This window comes from Cryptomeria japonica, chromosome 5, assembly GCF_030272615.1.
Source record: "Cryptomeria japonica chromosome 5, Sugi_1.0, whole genome shotgun sequence".
In the NCBI taxonomy this organism is placed as follows: Eukaryota; Viridiplantae; Streptophyta; class Pinopsida; order Cupressales; family Cupressaceae; genus Cryptomeria; species Cryptomeria japonica.
In genome coordinates, this window is record NC_081409.1 from 797,705,783 (window position 1) to 797,726,611 (window position 20,829).

Genomic DNA, 20,829 nt, shown 5'->3' on the forward strand with positions numbered 1-20,829 from the left:
ATGCATTAAATCAATCAAAGTAACTTTAGGACTTATATTGTTTTGAAATTGTTGAATGAAAGCATTTGCAAGTTGTTCGAAAGAAGTAATAGAATAAGAAGGCAACGAGCAATACCATTGTAGGGCTTTATCTCTTAATGTTCTAGTAAACAGTTTTGCAAGCAACCTTTGGTCATAAGCAAAATCGGTACATATTGTTTGAAAAGTCTTAACATGTGTTAGAGGATCTCCTTTACCATTATAAAGTTCCAAATGCGGGATTTAAACATGTTTAGGAGGGATAGCTCGAACAATGTCAAGAGAAAGTGGGCTCGCAACATCAAATGTGGGCACACTAAACTTAGATTGATTCATAGAGGCAATTTGTTGTTGTAAGGAAGAGACAGTTTGTGCAAGATTGTTAATGGTCGCTTCAGTCGAAGAATTCATATTAGATGTGTTAGATTGAGATGGAGGTGTTATGTTATTGAAAGAAGGTAAAGAGTAAGGTGGTGGGACTCTATGATAATTAGTCATAGGAGATGATTGGACAGGAGGAACACTACAAGGAGGAATGGAATGATTGAATGAATTGCCCCCTTGCGTCATGTTCATTTGTGAAGATGTAATAGGGACACTCATTGAAGGAGTGAATGAAGAAATCGGATTGAATGAAGGAAGAGGGTTAATTGAAGAAGAAGGATTGCCCCCATGACTGATGATCACAGGAGGAATGTCTTGTATAGAAGTAGTCATTATGTTTGATGTAAAGGTAAGTATGCTAGCAATAGAAGTTGTCAAAGGGATAGAGTGATTGACTTGAGTAGGAGGTTGTGTATAACCTAAAGTTTCGGCACAACTCTTCATAGGCATCACATTCAAATCCACAATGTGTGCAATACCACACAAAATATCAATTCCATTCTTATCACTTTGAAGCATACATTTTAGACCCTCAATTAAAGGAAGAGCTTGACTATCAGGGTATTCTTGAGACATCCATTGTCGAAAATCGTCAAATTGGTTATCCAATTTCGAAAGTTGTTCTTCAGAAACCTCATGGAGAGCTTCTTCATCATTAGGAGGATTAGAGGAATTACCCATGTCCTCGTTAAAAAGGATTTTCAAATTAGGTTCCATCTCCTCGGTAATTAAACCTCAGAAAGACTTAATTCTAAGGCTTCGTCTAACGGGAATAGTGTAAGTAGGGCTTATTGTTGTAAAACTCATGCACTAAAGAGAGAGAGAAGATTTTGAATTTTAGAGGTAGCAAATTTTAGTAAAATCAGCCAATCTTCTGGATTTAAGCTATTAAATACAATCAGGACAATCTCCCGAAATTTCAGAAAAAATGTCAGGGACCGTGGCGCTCGGAGTGCACACGGTCCCGGCAACTTTTTTCGCAATTTGCAGGGATGAAAGTTATGATGATTTTAAAGCTAATCTGAAAAAATTGAGTGATTTTACGATCTGTAGATAGGCCAAATTAAAGTTGCAATCTCGAAATCGGACCCTACCAAGATTGTCGAAAAATGCAAAATTTGAATTTTGAAAAAGAGAGGGAAATTGAAATTTTGAATTTTATGATTTTAGAGGGTATACCAAAAGCAATGCAAGTTTTGAAATTTAGAAGTTGACTCAATTTCACGCAAAATTCAATTTTGAAAGCGGAAATTAAAGTTGTTATAATTAAGCACTTAATTTCAAAAGTCACAAATTGCAAGAATTTGAATAAAGCACTGAAATTTCAAATGAATGCAAACACACTTTTCAGATTTAGGACAGTAAGAACACAATTTTGACACAAAATTTCAATTTCAATGATTTTTGAATGTTTAGAAGCCTTAAACCAAGCAATCACAAGACCAACTTTGACTTTAATTTTGAAAGTGTTATAATTGAAAAAATCAGCCAAAATTCTGGATTTTAGCAGGAAAATACAGTAAGATCTAGCTCCCGAAATTTCAGAAAAAATGTCGAGGACGATGGCGCTCGGAGTGCACACGGTCCTCGCAACTTTTTTCCAAATTTTCAGGGATGAAAGATATTGTGATTTTATTGCGGAATCCAAAGTTACAGCTGATTTGGAGATGTTTTGATCAGTGAAATTGTCGGACAAAGGTTGAATCAAGAGGGTTTCAAAAATTAGGGTTTTGACACTTAACCACTTAATTTTCAAAATTAAAGCACAAATATGAACTGATAATTTGTAATAGAAAGGTAGATCTGAAACAAGCATTAACATTTAGACATTTCACAAGCTTAATTACTAAAAAGAAAATTTAGGGTTTTTTATGCAATTAACCTCTAAAATTTGCAAAAGATCAAACATGGAAATGTAATCAAGGAATCCAATTTTCAGATCTAACCATGAATAATCAGAAAGGATGTTCATGTCGGGTTCACCAAAATGTAAAGCGGAAAATCGGTCGAACCCTAGTTGCTCTCCCCTCTTCCGACTCCAAGGAGAGAGAAGGGAGGTTGCTAGGGTTGATGGTTTTCACTTGGGAGACTTTACATTCAAAAGAGGGGTTGAAACCCACAAGATCCAATCCCACACAAGGCAAGATTGGATGCTAAATGCGTTTCAAGGGTTAAGACAGCAAGGCTACCCTCTTTTGTAAAGAATGTTGATAGAAGAATTAAGCTAGGAATGCATAGAAAGTGAGAAAGATTCGCTTATAAACTGAGATAGGGATATAGGATGAAGTTGCGGACCTGGAATTAGCAGTAAAATGTCGATACGGCGCTGTCCTGCAAATTTGAGAAAAAGTTGACGGGACGATGGCGCCCGACATGCACACGGTCCTCCGAAAAATCCGCGAAACGAAGGGGGATCTGTTCATCTCTGCACAAGGATTCCAGATCTTCAATTTCAGCCGCGTACCTGCAACCTACACATAGAAAAGCGAAGACGATTGGGGGGTTAGGGATTAGGGGTTTGCCTTTAGGTCAAACCCCGGTTTTGGAATTAACCAAGAAATGAGAAATGCTGTAAATGTAAATGTCTGTAATGTAAAACAAGTACTAATACCTTGTTGTAAGGATGTTTGTATCCTTATATGCAAAGGTATAGATGTTGTTGTATGTTGTATGTTGTATGTTGTATGTTGTAGTATGTGATCTCCTCTTCAATGGTTGAATCCTTGTCTTGAATGCAACACTTAGCCTTGAATGGAGACTTAGAATGATCAATTGCTTGAAGGAATGCTTGAATGCTTGAATATCGTTTTCACGCCTTTTCCATCTATTTTCCATCCATCCAAATGAGAGAGGAAAATGTAGTTTATATACTTGCCAATTAGGGTTAATAGACTGATTTTTCTGACCTTAGGCCGACCAGGAAAGATAATTTCCAATTTGCAAACAAAAAGACCCGAAGTCCCATAGGAGACCGGGCCCAAAATAGGGCCAGGGACTAGGGCGCTGGGCGCCCTGGTCCTGAAGGACCAGGGCACTGGGCGCTCTGGTCCCACCTCCCGGGACAGCAGGGTGCAAAGGAGGTTTAGGCCAGGGTGCTTGAAAATGCAGTTTTTGGTGTCATAAACAGGTTTCGGGGTCTCCATTCAGGTTCGGTGTTGCGTCGCCATCGTGAAGACTGAAATGCAGTCGAAATTGCAAGTGTCACAATTTTAGGACGCTACAGGAATATGGTCATTTTTATACGTCTACATTTTGTCCCTCTTTGAAGTGACGTGTGTGCACATGTTATTTCAAAGAAAATGGTGTGTCGTTGCGATTTTATGATCGATGTTGTTTTTATGATTTTTAAGTCGTGCTCCGGATTTGATGCGCGATGCCCCAGATTCGATATTTGATGGTGATGCCCTCTCGGGAGATGAATCAATCTTTTGAAAATTTTGATTTGATTGGGTGATTCGTGTTTGGTGTGTATGATTTTAGCTATGTGAAATGTTTAAATTGATTCATCTCCCGATAATTTAAGCGTTTGAGGGTGTAAGGAAGACCACGAGCAAATTAAAAGGCCCACTTCCCTAACCCTAATTTCATTTTTCTCCTATAAAAGGGGAAAAGTGCTTTGATTTGATTCATTTGTGCATTGTTGACTTTTGAGAAAGAGATTTTGGAGAGAAGTCAAAATGCCCATTCCGTATTTCAGGCATTGTTTTGAGCACATTTGGAGGTATTGGAGACCTGCCGCATATGGACCACCAGTAAGTCAACCCTTTTGACCCTTTTTGATTTTTTATTTTGTCGTTTTGGTCAGTTTTTTGGAATTTTTCATGCGGGGTTCACGATTTAGCACATAGGGGTCTTAGTTTAGCGCATACGAAAACTATTGTAGCGCATGGGGTTTTGAATTTTGGGTGCGTCCGAATTTTTAGGGTAGCGCATCTATTTTCTAGGTTAGTGCATGGTATTGGATTAGCGCATTAGTGGCACAGGGTAGTGTAGAAAGTGAAAAGGTTAGCGTGTCAGTTTAACCTAGCGCATAGGCTGCTTAGAGGCTCGCATGTGCAGGGGGAAGTAGCGCATAGATTAGATCTAGCGCACCGGGTTAAATAAGTAGCACGGGCGTAGGATAAATTAGCGCATAGAGTTAGTTTAGCGCACAGGGTGGATAGAATAGCGCGTGTAGAAAATAGTTTAGCGCGTGTAGAAAATAGTTTAGCGCGTGGATGGAGTTTAGTGCGTAGGCAAGTTGTTTTAGTGCATCGAGAAAATTTTTGTGAGATAGGGCGATTTTTGTGAATGAGAAAAAGTGATAGGTTAAGGCCATTTTTGCCAGGATGGGTGTAATTTGTGCGTTGGTATGTCTACCCTCATGGTGTGTGCTAGTTTGTCCAATATAACTTGTTTTGATTTACAATATTTCAAGTTATGTATTAGATATTGATGTGTTTGTTTTTAATCAAAGCATGATTTTTTTTGCACTTTGTTTCAAGTTCAATGTGTGAAGCCTGATTTGTGTTACAAGCTGATATGGGTTGGAAACTTGATTTGTTTTACAAGCTGATATGGGTGGGAAACTTGAGTTGTTTTACAAGTTTATGTGATATGGAGACTTGAATTGTTTTACAAGTTTTGATATGGTTTTTGATAACTTGAGTTGTTTTACAAGCTGATATGAAATGATAGGATGTTGAACTTGATGTAGATGAGCAAATTGTTTCATGTTTTTGATGTGATTTTGATTTTGATATCTTGGTATTGATTTGGAAACTGATATTGGACTTGTTTTGCTGTTTGACAGGAGCGATTGGGCGTGGTTCAGTTGCGCGAGCGATTTCCTAGACCTTGGAATTTGATACCATGGTTAGCACAGGCCGACCTTGACATTATTGAGAGATGCGGTCTTACTTCCCTATTGGATATGCCTCGGTTCACTATGAACTGGGGTTTACTTACAACACTCGTAGAGAGGTGGCACAGCGACACGAACACCTTCCACTTTGCCACGGGTGAGATGACAGTCATGCCAGAGGACTGTTACAGGATCCTGCGCATACCAATAGTAGGTTCACTACTACCTTATGAGAAGTTGGAGGAGGGTGGTATAGAGGCACTTCGCCGCATATTCTAGGATGAGACAGTTTGTGGATATGAGATCCCTTGGCAGGGGTTCCTGGACTTGGATTATGCACCTCTTCCATCAGTACTGACAGGGTTTATAGGTGGCTTTCTATGTCCCGACCGCAAGTCGAAGGGACTATTTGTGGGATGGAGGTTGGTTTTAAAGGATATGGTGACACAGGGCTGCAGATTCGCTTGGGGATCGGCTATACTAACCCATCTGTACAGGGATTTGCACGAGGTGGTATACATGGGTTATGACAGTTTGTCAACTGGCGTGACTCTCTTATAGGTATGGTGCTGGGAGCACATTCCTGCAGCCAGGCCATTAGTAGACAGAGATAGGCTTGTTGGACGCGCCTATGCCTACAGTTACATGGGTTTAGTTGTTCAGCGGAAGCTAGGCAAACTGGAGCATTGGAGGCGAGTGCTGGACGACATCGATACGGTCACTTGGCGACTGTATACAGGGTGCGAGATATGGGCAGAGGACGGGCTGGAGATGCCCTATGTTTTTATGACTCGATACCTGATCGGGAGGACCCCATTTGTGATCGAGAGATTCATGGTCACCAGGGTTTTGCAGTAGTTTGCTCGGCAGCAGGGTATACCTTAGGGGGCCTGCTTGTATGCACGTCGGAGGCAGGACATACTAGATTGGGGTCCAACTATCGACAGTGCGGCGGCTGTAGAGGAGTTTGTCAGCTTAGCGGGCCAGATATGGGATTGTGCCCTAGAGATTTTGGATGCTGGCATGACAGATGAGTTCACCAGATTGTTCGTCGTGCGGGCAGGGGCGAGGATATCAGATCCGGAGGAGATGTGGCCTGCATTTGATGATGATGATGATGACAAGGGAGGTGGAGATGATGAGGATGATGGAGATGGTGGAGGAGGACAACGAGGGAGAGGAGATCGGGGGAGGAGAGGAGATAGAGGGTTGGAGAGAGCAGTTAGACGGGTGGTGATGGATAGAGGGAGAGGTGGGTTGACCCTTGGAGTAGGTGGAGAGAGGATGGTGGGGGAGGTTTTAGCTGTAGTGGGGGGGACTGACGAGGCGACACGGCCAGTTCAGAGGAGGACGGATGTGCTACCGCCTCTCGCACCGAGGACAGGCAGAGGGAGAGGGGATACTCCTTCACAAGTACCCCTATGGGTCCGGATCCCTACTCACGTGGAGGATGCACAGATTAGGACCCTACAGATGATGGTACAACAACTACAGGCACATTGACACATCAACGACAGATTGCACAGTTGACCATTGAGCGAGACACGAAGATAGAGCGGCGGGGTCGAGTGGAGGAGCTTGCAGCGAGTGTGCAAAGAGCAGCAGCGGGTGGTCCGATGAGAGACACCCTGAGAGAGATTTCTTGGAGAGCTCAGGAGGCGGAGTACTATCATTGTCATTACGAGGCTGCGGTACCTAGTGATCGTCGAGTACAGAGCTTCACACAATTGAGATCCAATCGATCTCGAGAGACTGGGTCACAGTCAGAGAGCCGAGGTGTGACAGGGCCATCGAGACATGATCCCCCTGGAGATCCAGGGTTGGGGACTTTTGGAACGAGACCGTCTCCATCAGGAGATAGAGAGACATCATCTCTGTTGTATTTTGATCATTGTATTGGTTTGTACTGGGCACAGTCATGACAAATTTTGTACATTTTGATCATTTTTGATATATATATATATACGGCACCATTTTCTTTGATCATGTGATGTGTGATATGGATGCATGTTTTATGTAGTCTTTCTTTTCTTTATGATGATGCAATGCTTAAATACATGATATGATGCATGATGTAGGATGTATCCTTTGATATGCTGTAAGATGTATCTTGAAAATGAGATGTATGATAACGATATGCTGTGAGATGTATCTTGAAAATGAGATATATGATAATGATATGCTGTAAGATGTATCTTGAAAATGAGATGTATGATAATGATATGCTGTGAGATGTATCTTGAAAATGAGATGTATGATAATGATGCTAATGTAAGATGATAGATGACTATTTGTTAAAATGATAATGTAACTATGTGAAAATGATATGCAACTATTTAAAATGATATGCAACTATTTTAAAATGATATGCAACTATGTTTTTGGAGCATCCTCATTCTGCATTTGCCATCCTGATATAACCATATGTTATTTGCTTTTGAGATAAGTATCATCATTGAGCATTGATTTGTTTAGGATATGTTGAAAATTTATACAAGCATAATGGTATAATTGAACCATAATGACTTGAGAAAAATTTACATGATTTTTTGATTTTGCAAGATTGCACAAGCGTCAAGGTATAATTGAACCAGGACGACCAAAGTGCAGATTGCGTATAAATAGACAAGAGTAAACCATTTGTATGCGCAAAGTGGATGCAGGTCTTCAGTGATATGCTTTGAATCACGTCTTGAGACAAGTATTTACATAGTATAAATGATCGCTTCCCAGATAGAAGACTAAGAAAATATTGGAGTTGCCCCATGATCTCTAGCTTTGAAGCTTTTAGTGAGAAAATGCAGAGAATCCAATAATTTTAAAAGTTCAAAATGCAAAAATAGTCAAGATTTTTATGCTATAATGCAACATTTATTACTTCAGAAAATCATCCATTTTTGGTATTTCTTGTGATGCTTTGTTGTTGCTTTTGCGATGAAGTTTAGCTTTGTTTATTGGATGCGTTGTTTCTGAGGTTTGCAAAAAGTTTTGATGTCTTGAATGTGTTTGCAAGTTTTGACGATTTATTGCCTCTAGCTGAGTGTGCCTCTTGACGTGAATATGTACAGCGATTTCCAAGCCATGGTGGAAGGTAATAAAAGGATATATAGATAGATCAGGATAGTGACTACGCTAATTATGTCCTCAGTGGATATTTGCTAAGTGTCGGGCGATGGCCGATAGTGTTTTACTGCGAAGATAAGGATGCGAATATACATAAAGGAGCTTCCCTCTCACAATAGCGCCTGTTACCAGGTTTTCACCAGTTGCTTTTATTGTACCTTTGTATTTGCTTTTTCTGGATTTTTTTTTTTTTTGTTTGGCTTTTTCCGTGCATTAGACTACTCAAGTGTAGTATTTCTTCAGATGAATGATGTTAGTTGGTTCTTCGAGCACATCTCCTTCTAAAGTTGTTAGCTGATAGGCACCTGATCCATAGACTGATATGATGACATAGGGACCCAACCAGTTAGGTTCAAACTTCCCTTTCTTTTCTCGATCTTGCTAATTTCTTGGATTTTCTTTGAGGACTAGGTCATCGACTTTGAAGTTATGAGGGATGACCTTGTGATTGTAGCTCTGACACATGCGTTGCTGATATGCTTTGAGATGAGTGTAAGCATGCTAACATCTTTCATCTAATAGTTCCATTTCTCGCAGTCGGTTGACCTGATACTCTTCATCTGGGATTAAGCCTTTTAGAGAGACTCTGAGAGACGGAATGTCCACCTCTAGTGGTAAAATAGCTTCGGATCCATAGACCAATGAGAAAGGTGTTGCTCTTGTGGGTGTACGGATGCTGGTTCTGTATGCCCAAAGTGTTGGATTGAGTTGGATATGCCAATCTTTGCCTGTATCATTTACTGTTTTCTTGAGAATCTTCAGTATTGTTTTGTTGGATGCTTCTGCTTGACCATTTCCCTATGGGTAGTATGGTGTAGAGAACTGATGTTGTATTTTGAATTGTTCACATAGTTCTCAGACATCTTGGTTTTTGAATGGGCATCCATTATCAGTGATGATGGAACTTGGAATACCATAACTGCAGATCAGATAGTTTAGGATAAAAGAGGCAATTTGTTTTCCAGTCACTGTGGTCATTGGGACTGCTTCTATCCACTTGGTAAAGTATTCAGTTGCAGTTATAATGAACTTGTGTTCATTTGAAGATGAAGGATGAATTTTGCCAACCAAATCCAACCCCCACTGACAAAAGGGCCAGGATGTTGTAAATGGCTGCAGTTCCTGTGCTGGTGCATGTATCAGATTGCCATGGATCTGGCATTTAGGACACTTCTTGGTGAAGTGGTAAGAATCTTTCTCCATTGTAGGCCAGTAGTATCCCATCCTTAGAAGCTTTTTAGCAAGAGTAGTCCCACTTGAATGTGTTCCACAAATACCTTCGTGAAGCTTGTGTAAAGCGGAATCAGAATCATTACGATCAAGGCAACGAAGAAGAGTACCATCTAGACCTCAACGGTACAAAGTATCAGCGGTAAGGGTATAACGGGCAGCTTGTCGGATAAAATTGCATTTCTGGTTACGAGATTGGTCAATGGGTAAGATGTTGTTCTTTAGATAATCATATATCGGTCCATATAAAGGGGAATCCGAACCAGTTAAGGCGTAGATGACATGGGATTCAGAGTGGTCATAGGCTGAGGAGAATAGTTGCTCTACCAGAAACTCGTAACGACTCTATTGTTCTAAAATTTGTAGTAATGAAGCTATAGTAGCCATGGCATTGGTTGCTTTGTTGTTCAACCTTGGTATCTGCTCGAAGGTGATGTGTATAAAATACTGTTTGAAGTCATCCACCATTCGTTTGTAGGGTAGTAGCTTGTCATCTTTTGTTTGATAGTCGTTGTTGATCTGATTGACGACTAGTTGTGAATCTCCGTAGACCATTAACTCTGTGATTTTCCATTCTACGACCATTTTGATGCCTATAACCAATGCCTCATATTCAGCCACATTATTTGTGCATGGGAACATAAGCCTATATGATCTTGGTATAGTGTGTCCTTCAGGAGTGATGAAAAGAATGCCAACACTTGAACCGTGTTGGGTGTAGGATCCATCAAAGTATAGAGTCCATTGTTTGGTAGAAAGAGCAAGAACATCCCTGTTCGAAAATTCAATCTCCATAGTTTGTTTTCCTGCTAGTGGTGCTTCAGCCAGTTGATCTGCAATTGCTTGTCCTTTGATGGCTCTTCTTTTTGTGTATTGGATGTCGAATTCACTTAGAATCATGACCCATTTAGCCAATCGTCCAGTAAGAGCTGCTTTGCTGAGTAGATATTTGAGAGGATCAATTTTTGCTACTAGCTTAATGGTGTCTGCTAGCATATAGTGTCAGAACTTCTGAGATGCGAAGACCACTGTTAGACAAGCCTTTTCAATGAATGTGTAGTTGAGTTCATAGCCATTCAATGTCCTACTGATGTAGTAGATGGCTCGTTCCTTTCCTTGTTGATCTTCTTGTGCCAATAGTGCCCCCAGCGATATATCTGTTGTTGAGATATATAGGATAAGTGGCTTTCCTGGGACCGGTGGTACTAGAACTGGTGGATTCATTAGGTACTGTTTGATTTGACAAAAAGATTCTGCACACTTGGTCTCCCATCTGAATGGTACATTTTTATGTAGCAAATGATTGAATGGTAGACTTTTATCTGCTAGTTAAGCGATGAATCGCCTGATTGATTGGAGTCGTCCTTGTAGGGACCTGAGCTGACTGATATTTTTTGGTGGTGGCATCTCCTTAATGGCTTGTACCTTTGCTGGATCAACTTCAATACCTTTAGCTGAGACTATGTAGCCTAGTAACTTTCCTGATGTAACCCCGAAGACACACTTCTTAGGGTTGAGTCTGACTTGGAATTTCTCCAATCGATCAAAGATCTTTGTTAGGATGCCGAGATGTTCTGCTCTAGTGAAGGATTTAGCTAGTAAATCATCCATGTAGTCTTCCATAAATGTGTGCATCATGTCATGAAAGATTGTTGTCATTGCTCTTTGATAAGTAGCTCCTGCATTCTTTAAGCCAAAAGGCATAACATTCCAATAGTACGTTCCCCAAGGACAGGTGAATGCGGTTTTATCTTGATCTTCCGGGGCTATTTTGATTTGATTATATCCTGAGAAACCATCCATTAGTGAGAGCATTGCATGGCCCGCTGTGAGGTCTACAATTATGTCGATACTGGGTAGAGGAAAGTCATCTTTTGGACAGGCTTTGTTGACATCTCTAAAATCAGTGCAGATTCTGATACTACCATCTGGTTTTGATACTGGTACTATATTGGAAATCTATTCTGCATAGTCAATGGGTCGGATGAATCCAACATCTAATAGTTTCTTTAGTTCAGCTTTGACCATGAGTGCCACCTGTGGATTCATCTTTCGTAGCTTTTGCTTGACTGGTTTAACTCCTGGAGAGATGGACAAGTGATCCATGATTAAGTGTGGATCTACTCCAGGCATATCGACATATGACCAAACAAAGTTAATTTGCTTTTCTGTAAAGAAAATGATAAATACTGATCTTTCCTCCTCTGTCAGAGATTCTGCAAGGTGTATGTTTTTGATTGCTTCTGTGGTACCGATGTTGATTGATTGAGTGGGCTCACTCAATATGGGTGATCGCTCATGAAAGTGCTCAGGAAGAGTATCAAGTCTCCCATCTTTAGGTGCCTTGAAAAGGTTTTCACCCTCAGATGCGTCCTTTATTTTTACTTTTTTGTGATCTAGAGCTGCCATTGATAGGTTTTCAGCGTCAGATCTTTTACTTGGTTCATTTTTGTGATTGAGAGATTTGGCACTCCCTGATTTGCCGATATTGTTACTTTGTTCGCTGGTAGAGCCTGTCTCCGGATTAACGGTACATAGGTAGTGGATAATAGACTCGTCGTCTGGGAAAATTGGTATATCATGTATTTTGGGTTCATCCTAGTCAATGAGGTCAGGAAAGACAAGCAGTAAGGAATCATTCAGTGGATCAAGTTCTGCTACTGTAAGTGTCAAGACAAAGGTTTCATCGTGATTGGTTTTGGTTTTAAAGAAGTCCAGGATTTCGTCGAGGTCTTCGATGGTATTATCTTTCGTATAGACTTGTTCATAATGCTTTTGTTCGCTTTCCTTGGCATCATAGATATTCTGTGGTCCAAATTCAAGAGGTCTATCTTCTGCGTTATGCTCTTCCTGAGAAAGGGGTATGGTGCCAGTATTATTAGGGATATCTGTAGTAGCATTTGAGCAAGTACCCCATTCATATTCATTGGAATCAATCTCTGAGGCACCATCCTAGATTCTATCAGTGCCGTGAACAGGTATGTTGTATGGTGAGAACAAATCTTTGATGATGGATACCATTTTGATAGTTTTTGTTGATTCGGTGTCAGATCCTGCTTCTACTTTCTGTATTTGTTCATAGACTGTGCCTCCTCGAGGAGAAATAATGGTATCTGGAGATGATTTTATTTGTTCTTGAGATAGTGGTGTTTGAATATGAGCTACTGCTGCAGATATGGCCTTCTTGTGGCTTAGAAGTTTTTCCTGATGTAACTTCTGTTCTTGACGTTCCCGCGCCTTGCGGATTGTTTCTGCTGACTCAAATAGTGCTTCCTGCCAGGATTCTTCTTTGTACTTCTTCTTTGCTTTCCATTGAGGTTTTGCAGTTATGCGTGGTGACTTTCTTAATAGGAAAGTGATCTTACAACCCAATCTTGTTTTGTCTCTACTGGGCTGTGAAGGAAGATCTATGGGTTTAGTGATTCCTTCTTTACGTTTCCCAATAGGTCCTTTACCGTCATATCCCATTTGCTGCATGATTAAGTATCCTTTTCCATATAGGTGTGTTGGTAGAACAATGTCCAGAGCAACTGCTCTGTTATCTTCTTCCTCATCTTTGTATAACCAGCTAAGAATATCCTTATCTTTTGATTCATGTGCTAGAGTGCCCAATTGGATGAAGGTACCATCAAATTTGGTGATGGGCTGAGTTACCAGATGCGTTGATGTAGTAGGCAATCCATGAGATCTAGGTGATGTTGGTAATTTGGCCAAACATAGGGGTTCCAAAGAGTATTCTCCCATACCTTGGTCTTTGATTTGCATTTGCTGCTTGAAATCTCCAGATAATGAGTCGGGCTTTGCTGTTTGTAAATCTGATGTTGAGGATCTCTGCTTTTCTCTATTATGAGGAGCTAAACTGTCCTGGGCTGCCCCCATGGCATTGCAATGTTGAAAGGGGTTGTGATCAGCAGATATGGAGATCTCTTATCCGTTATTAGGAAATTTGACACACTGGTGATACGTAGAAGGCACTGCTTGCATTTCATGTATCCAGGATCGCCCTAACAAAATATTGTAGGTGAGATCTATGTCTAAGACTTGACACATAGTATCCTTTTGCACTGGTCCAACTTGAATGGGTAACATCACGGTTCCTTTAGATGACCTTTCCTCATCATCATATGCCTTTATGGTAATCTTTTTATGGGGATCAATAGACTCTTCTGAGAAGCCTAATGCACGGATAAGTTTTAAAGTACATATATTAAGTCCAGCTCCTCCATCTATTAAGACTCTTTTTACTCGGTGTTTACAAACGATGACTTCAATATGGAGAGGAGTGTTATGCGGATGACTCAAGGAAGTATTATCATGCTCTGAGAAGGTGAGGCTATGAGGTCCCGTCATATGGGTGACCATGGCTTGAAATCTGTTTGCATCTAGATCGTGAGGTACATTGGTTTCCAATAGCACTTGCTCCAATATGTTTTTGTGTTTGGGTGATAGTTTCAACAATTCTAGTATGGATATCTGAGCTAGAGTTTTGCATAGTTGGCTAACCAAGTCATATTGGATCTTTGGTGTAGTAGTTGTAGGCACAGTATGTCCTTTTAAGACATATTTCTGAGTTCGGGTTGTTACATTGACAGATTCATGATCACGTTGATCTTGGATGGTGATGACGTTTACTTGATGATCTTCAACTGATATGTGATTGATAGTGTTGTTGTAGATATGGTTGATACAAGCTCCGCGTGTATTATTCGAGGTTGAAGCTCCATCTTTGTTGTAATTTGGAAGAGGATTTTTAAAGGATCTGTGGTCACCATTTGTTTTGAGACCATCAATCGTTAAGTCACCTCAATCAATCATGTCTTGCACAATGTTTTTCAATCTCATGCAATCGTTCGTCTGATGACCCTTGTTACGATGGAAATCACAATAGTGTGAATCATTCCACCAAGGTGGTTTGATTTGGGGTTCATAGTTGCTGATTGCAAGCAAGGAGAGAATCTTGTTTGCCAGAAGTTCTTTGAATGCTGATTCTAGTGATTGTCCCAGTGGTGTGAAGACACACTTTTGGAAATTGTTGGTGTTGTCGCGTGAATTGTTGTTAGGTCTTGGATTCGTGGTTTTGCTTTGAGTATCGTTGGTGTTGTTTGTGTTGAGTTGTCCTTGATTGGTGTTTGGTGCATAGGTGTTAGCGTTTGGATGAGCACCTTTAGGGTTTTTCGGGGTCTGAGGATTTCCGAATAATGCAAGCACGGGTTGCTTAGATTTTGGATCATGCATTTCATTGTTGCCTTCGTTTTTGTTTCGAGTCCAAAATCGAGACTTGTCCAGGTTGCTATTGTTCTGATTGTTGTAGTTTGATGAGTTTGTTCCTTCCTTGAAGAATTTGAGCGTTCCCTTTTTGACACATGCTTCCTCGACTTGAATGTCGTTTTCAATCAATTTGGCGAAAGACGGTATGCATTGGAGTTTTAGCTTGTAACTCATTTCACCATTCAAATTATCGATGAAGATTTCCATTTTCTCATTTTCGGGAATATCTCGAGGATATCGTGATACCATACGTCGCCAACGTTGAAGGAATATCATAAATGTTTCGTTGTTCTTTTGTTTGGTGTTGCAGACGTCTAGCATGGTTATAGTGTGTTGAATGTTATAGGAGTATTGTGTTATGAACTTGTTAACCAATTCATCAAACGATCTAACAGGTGGTGTAATTTTGGATAACCATTCCATTGTTTTCCCTCCCAAGCTTCTTGGGAATAACCTCATTAGATAGGTGTCATCATGAGCAAACTCAAGACTTATGGTACAGAATTCTCTGACATGATCACGGGGATCACTTTTTCCATCGTACTTGTCAAATTTAGGCACGTCTGAGTTTGGAGGAAAAGGGATCATGTGCAATCTCCTGTCAAAAGGATAAGGACAGATTTCGTTTAAAGAGTACCATACTGTTGTCCCTTGTTGCATGTCCTGCATTTGTCTTTGTAACATTTGCATTTGTTGAGTAAGGGTAGCCAAAGGCACATTTCTTTGTTGAAGGAAAAGTTCTTCCCTTGCATTGATCCTGGGTTGAAACGGTGTTTGGAACGGTATGTTTTGCTTGGGAAGGTATTGTCTTGGTGTATGTTGCTCTGGTATGTTTTGAATCGAGATGTTTTGCATTGGTGTATGTTGCTCTGGTATGTTTTGATCCAGGATGTTTTGTTCAGGGTCTCGGGCTTCCCTTTCGCGTTGTTGTTCTTGATATTCATAATGCTGAGGGTGTGTCCTAAACACATCTATGTCAAGGTTTTCAGGGAGTTTTACTCCTTTACTTGTGAGCATGAGCAAATATTTTTCTGTGTCATTTTCCATGAGACTTTCTACAAGCTTTTGGAATGAAGCACTTTCCTGACATTCTTGAAAAAGATCCTCAGAAATTTCAGTCTCCTCTAGGTGTGGACCTTCAAAAGGATTTGACAACCTTCGGTTCATACTAGACTCTGCGTGTGTCTCGCTTTGTTGGTTTTGTTGAGAGTGAGTAACAAGCATTTTAGTAGACACTTTCAGTGACGAAGGGGACAAAATCCTCGTTGATATGTTGCTCGGGGGTGGGTGGTTCTGGTCGAGGTGTGCTATAAGTGATACACTCGTCGGGCAAGAATGCCGGATTGATCCTTCCTCCATGGTTTATGATTTGATTAAAAACAGACTTTTGACAATATGCCCTAGTTTTTAAAGGCTCTTTGTCAAACTCGTTGGATTTGTTTTGGATATAACGTTTGACGTGATGAAGGAATACTCGATGAGATTTGAAGAGTTGACGGTTGATGTATAAAAACTTATTTCTCTTGATGAATTTGGAAAAACTAGGTTGTTGTTTCTTCAACGTGATGTTACGATAAAGATTCTTTCTTCTCAGAATATGGGGATTAGTCATGCATGAGTGATCAATGGTTTCCTTTGATTTGTTTGGATTTAGTTTGATCTTGTTTTGAAAATTCAAGTCTTACTCTATCAAAATGAAGGTTTAGATGCCCCTTCACGAAAAAGCGTATCAAATGATATGGATAAAAACCTACCGATATGGAGCCTTGATTTGACAACCTAAAATTTTTAAACAAGTGTTTTTGAGATGAAATCCGTGAGATGGTAAATGATTCTTTTGACACTTGTGATGAGGTTTTTGGATTATGATAGGATATATATGTTTTATCATGCCATCGGTTTCGGATTTTTACAACATTTGTTTTGACACAAACTTAACTCAAGAAATAGCTTTTAAAGTTTCATTTTCACTACTCCGCTTTGATGGAAATTGATGCTGATGGAAAGAGGCTTCTGAAAATGTTTTCAAAATTTTTAAAATTCCTCACTGTTTTGCCCCCTATCTTTATGTTTTTGGTCACGCGCTAAAACAGGGACGAAATGCACTACCAAAATTACTTCACACGCTAAAAGAATGACCACACGCGCTAGGCTGCCCCCAGACACGTGCTAAAAGTTTTGACTGTTTAAAATTTGTTTTCTCTGTTTTGAAAAGTTATGCGCTAGTATGGGTCTGCTACGCGCTAATTGTTAAACCTGATGCGCTAATGTTTGGTTTCTATGCGCTAAGCTGATGCTTCAACGTGCTAGATTGTCTTTCTGATGCACAAAATGTTTAACACTGTTTTGGACTTGGGATAAAATGCTACTGTTTGGAATAGACGCGCTAACTGGATGGTTTGATGCGCTAACAGAAATACCCTACACGCTAAGGAGTTGTCCCCACGCGCTAATCTGCCCTGATTTTTCCTTTGTTGGTTTTTTCTGCAATTTTTGGGTTTGATTGCGAGTTTTTCAGCTTTGATGGATGATTTTTTGAAGTAATAAATGTAAGCATAGCACAAAGAAGACAACCATTTTTGCTTAATCTAACAAAAAGTGTATGTTCTGCGAGGATGTGTTCAAATCCTCAATGTTTTAACAGGTTTGGATACGAAAAACAAACTTCAGAAAGACTCTTTATTCAAAGGTCATAAATAACATCATAGCCCACTAGTCTTGATACTCCGTCAGCTCAAACAATCGTGTCATCCCCTAGAGGGCGTCCATTTTTTTGCCTTTTGCTAGAAATTAACCCAAAGTGAATTGCTTCACAATTGAGTAGTTATCTTGGGAGATATATGGTGAGTAATCTTGGGGGCGGATTCTTCCCCACCCTTGCACTATGATGTTATAAATGTCTGGTTACTGACTCGGTTCAAAGTTTCTATTTCTATGGCTCATAATCAGGCTTCTTGTTCGGCCGTCAGTGATAAAATCCCTCAGGAGGCTTCCCAACCTTTAGAACAAAGGCTTTACGTATCTCAAGGATACTGGGGGAAGGCTAATTGTTGCGCGCAACCGTTGAAAGAGACTTTCGTCTCCTTCCATTTTTGATTATAGTGGGTTGGAACACTTGGCATCAAAGTCGTTTCCCACTTAGGTCATTCCCTTCACACTGGCCATCAATGGCTTTAAGAGTTGATTCCAACTCCTCGAGAAGGCATACCTGCTAAAGGATGTAAATGCTTGAAGAAAAGAAAGCTTTTTAAGAGAGGTCTGACTTTTTGATCACCTAGTTAAGGGGAGAGCATATACCTTCCACTTTCGAGACAAGGCAAACAAGGTTCTTTTTAAGCCTTCAATTCAGTAATTTGTTAACCTCTATTTGGAGATGTTGCTCCAAAAAAGCATGGTGTTAATTTTACTTTCCCAAATTAGTGATTTTTTAATCTAAGGAAATAACCGAGTCAACAAAAGCAAAAAGGTTCGTTCTTGGTCAACAAAGAAAAAATCGGTTAACAAAAGGGGAATTACTTCCCTCTTTGATTGTAACAAAGCCTTTTAGGTGATGTTCTTTCCTTTGTACAAAATTGAAGATGAATCCTTTTAAATACCAAAGGATGGTGAGGTTCTTTTTATTGATCTATTTTTGTAAAAAGAGATTGTTTGTCTTGTTCTTTTTAGAGCCCAAAAAAATAGGTTTTCTCCTATGAAAGCAAGAAATGTTTGGTTTAGTGATTCTTTTTATAGCCCAAAGGAAATAAGTGAGTTCAATTCTTTTAAGAATAGAAGAAGCTTAAAAATTTAAACTAACTTGATTAAGTTAGTGAAAATTCTAACTATCTTAAATTCTTTAAGTTTAAGCTCCCACTTGCAACAATTTTTTGTTAGAACCCTGCAAGAAGACAAGTTGAAAATATTAGATATTTGGTGGACTTCAACAAGTCTATTTTCCTATTTCCGATTACAGATTTTGGAACTTTGATTTCTGCTTGTTTTTGGATGCGCTACAGAACAAACTGTACATGCTACATAACAGTCATGATGCTCTAAAAGAAGTCTTCAACGTGCTACACTATTTTCGGGATGCGCTACTCTGTGCGCCGAAAGTGCTGCTCTATTTTTCGCCCGCGCCAAGACCTATAGGAAATTTTTTGATTCTTATGCGCTAATAAATGGACTTCAAGCGCTAGGTGATGGACTCCACGCGCTGAACAATAAACTGGATGCGCTAGGCTGTTAACCAAATGCGCTAGGGAATGATTCCCATGCACTAATTTTTCGTTTTCCGCGGACCTGCAAAAGTGGATATATTTCAAAATCGATTAGCTATATGGGGTAATGCCCCACAGTGGGCGCCAGAAATGTATGCGGGAAAAGCGGGCCGATAGAACTTGAAATGAGGAAAACAGAGTTCTAGGGAGCCTTGCTCACACACCCACAAGACTTCTTGGTGCAAGCTATGGAGTCATGAAGGATAACTCAGCTTCCCGAGGATGGTTCCATGGTTCTCTATCTTGCACGGTCCCTCAAACCAAGGTTTTTGCTCTCAGATCACTGAGCAAAATAGTTTAGGGATGGCAAATGCAAGAACGAGGGATGTTTTTTGTTGATTTAATATGAGATGCATCCTAAGCTATGCATGATTCTAGAAATGCAATAAACTAGTTATAAGATGACAAGATTAGTAAAAAAATACTATCCTAGCATACTATATTAGTTCAATGATTTAAGCTATATGATAAGGAACATACTCTAAATTAGCATATTTAGATTAATTCCTGATTTAAAAGAGAAACTAAATGATGAACATATAAAATATGAAAGCTTGAATGGATTTGAGTATAAGTGAGATGCTAAAGTCTTGGATCATGAAAATGGAGGAATCAGAGCTCTATTTATAGAAAAAATAGGGCAATGGATGGTTAGGATTGAAAGAGTTAATCAAGGGTTGAGTTTGAAAGTTGAGAATCCATGTTTGCAATTGGCACCAATGAAATGGTGACAATTGTCAACATAAGACTGGGTTGAGGGGAGAGGCAGGAAGCATTAAATACTTGAGAAGACCTCATGGTTACCCTAGGGGTTAAGGGTTAAGGTTAAGTTAAGATTACCCATTGGATAAAGCTTTTACCCAAATGATAAACTCTTGTGCAAAGGTTTAAGGATAACCATGGTCAAAGCAATAAATGCTTGATGAGACCCTTGGGTTACATGGAGGTTGAGTTTATGGAAATTCTTTAACCATGTAAGAAGGTTTGAGTTAACCATTAATGGTTATGAAGACTTTGGGGACAAATTTGTAAGAGTCCTTCCAAATTTGGGGGCATTCAGCTTGTTGAATGGATAAAGGCTTTAATGCCTTTTGAAGACTTTACTCCAAATTTGAGAAGTGACCTCAAATTTAGGGGAAAGGGACAATGGATGGGTTTTGGGTTAATTGATTAGGTTTAGAAGAATTCTAGAAGAATTAGGAATAGGATTTAGGATGCAAGTGGGAGGTGTAGGATTTTGCAAGTGGGTGAGGGAAAATAGGTTTTATTAAAATAAATTGCTTTATTTTAATTTGGTTGTAATTAAATAAATTAGATTTATTTAATTTAGGATAACTATTTTAATTAAATTTGAATTTAATTAAAAAGTGGATAGGGGCTTTAATTGAATAAAATGAATTATCCTATTAAATGGTATAGTGAATTTAATTGAGTAATTTACTTAATTAAATAGAGGAATGCGGAGAATTTAATTAAATTGGATTTAATTAAACATAGAAATGAACATAAAATATTCATTTAGGAATATGGTCATTTTTATACGTCTACAGCTACCAAGAAATAAATTAATATAAATTCTCATATGATTATAGTGAATTCAAACCTTTGCTAAATCCACCACCACATAGTTAACTTTTCCCTTGGTATTTCATTTAATTCCTTAAAAAAATTTATTTGAATACTTAACTATAGCATAAATATCTTTAT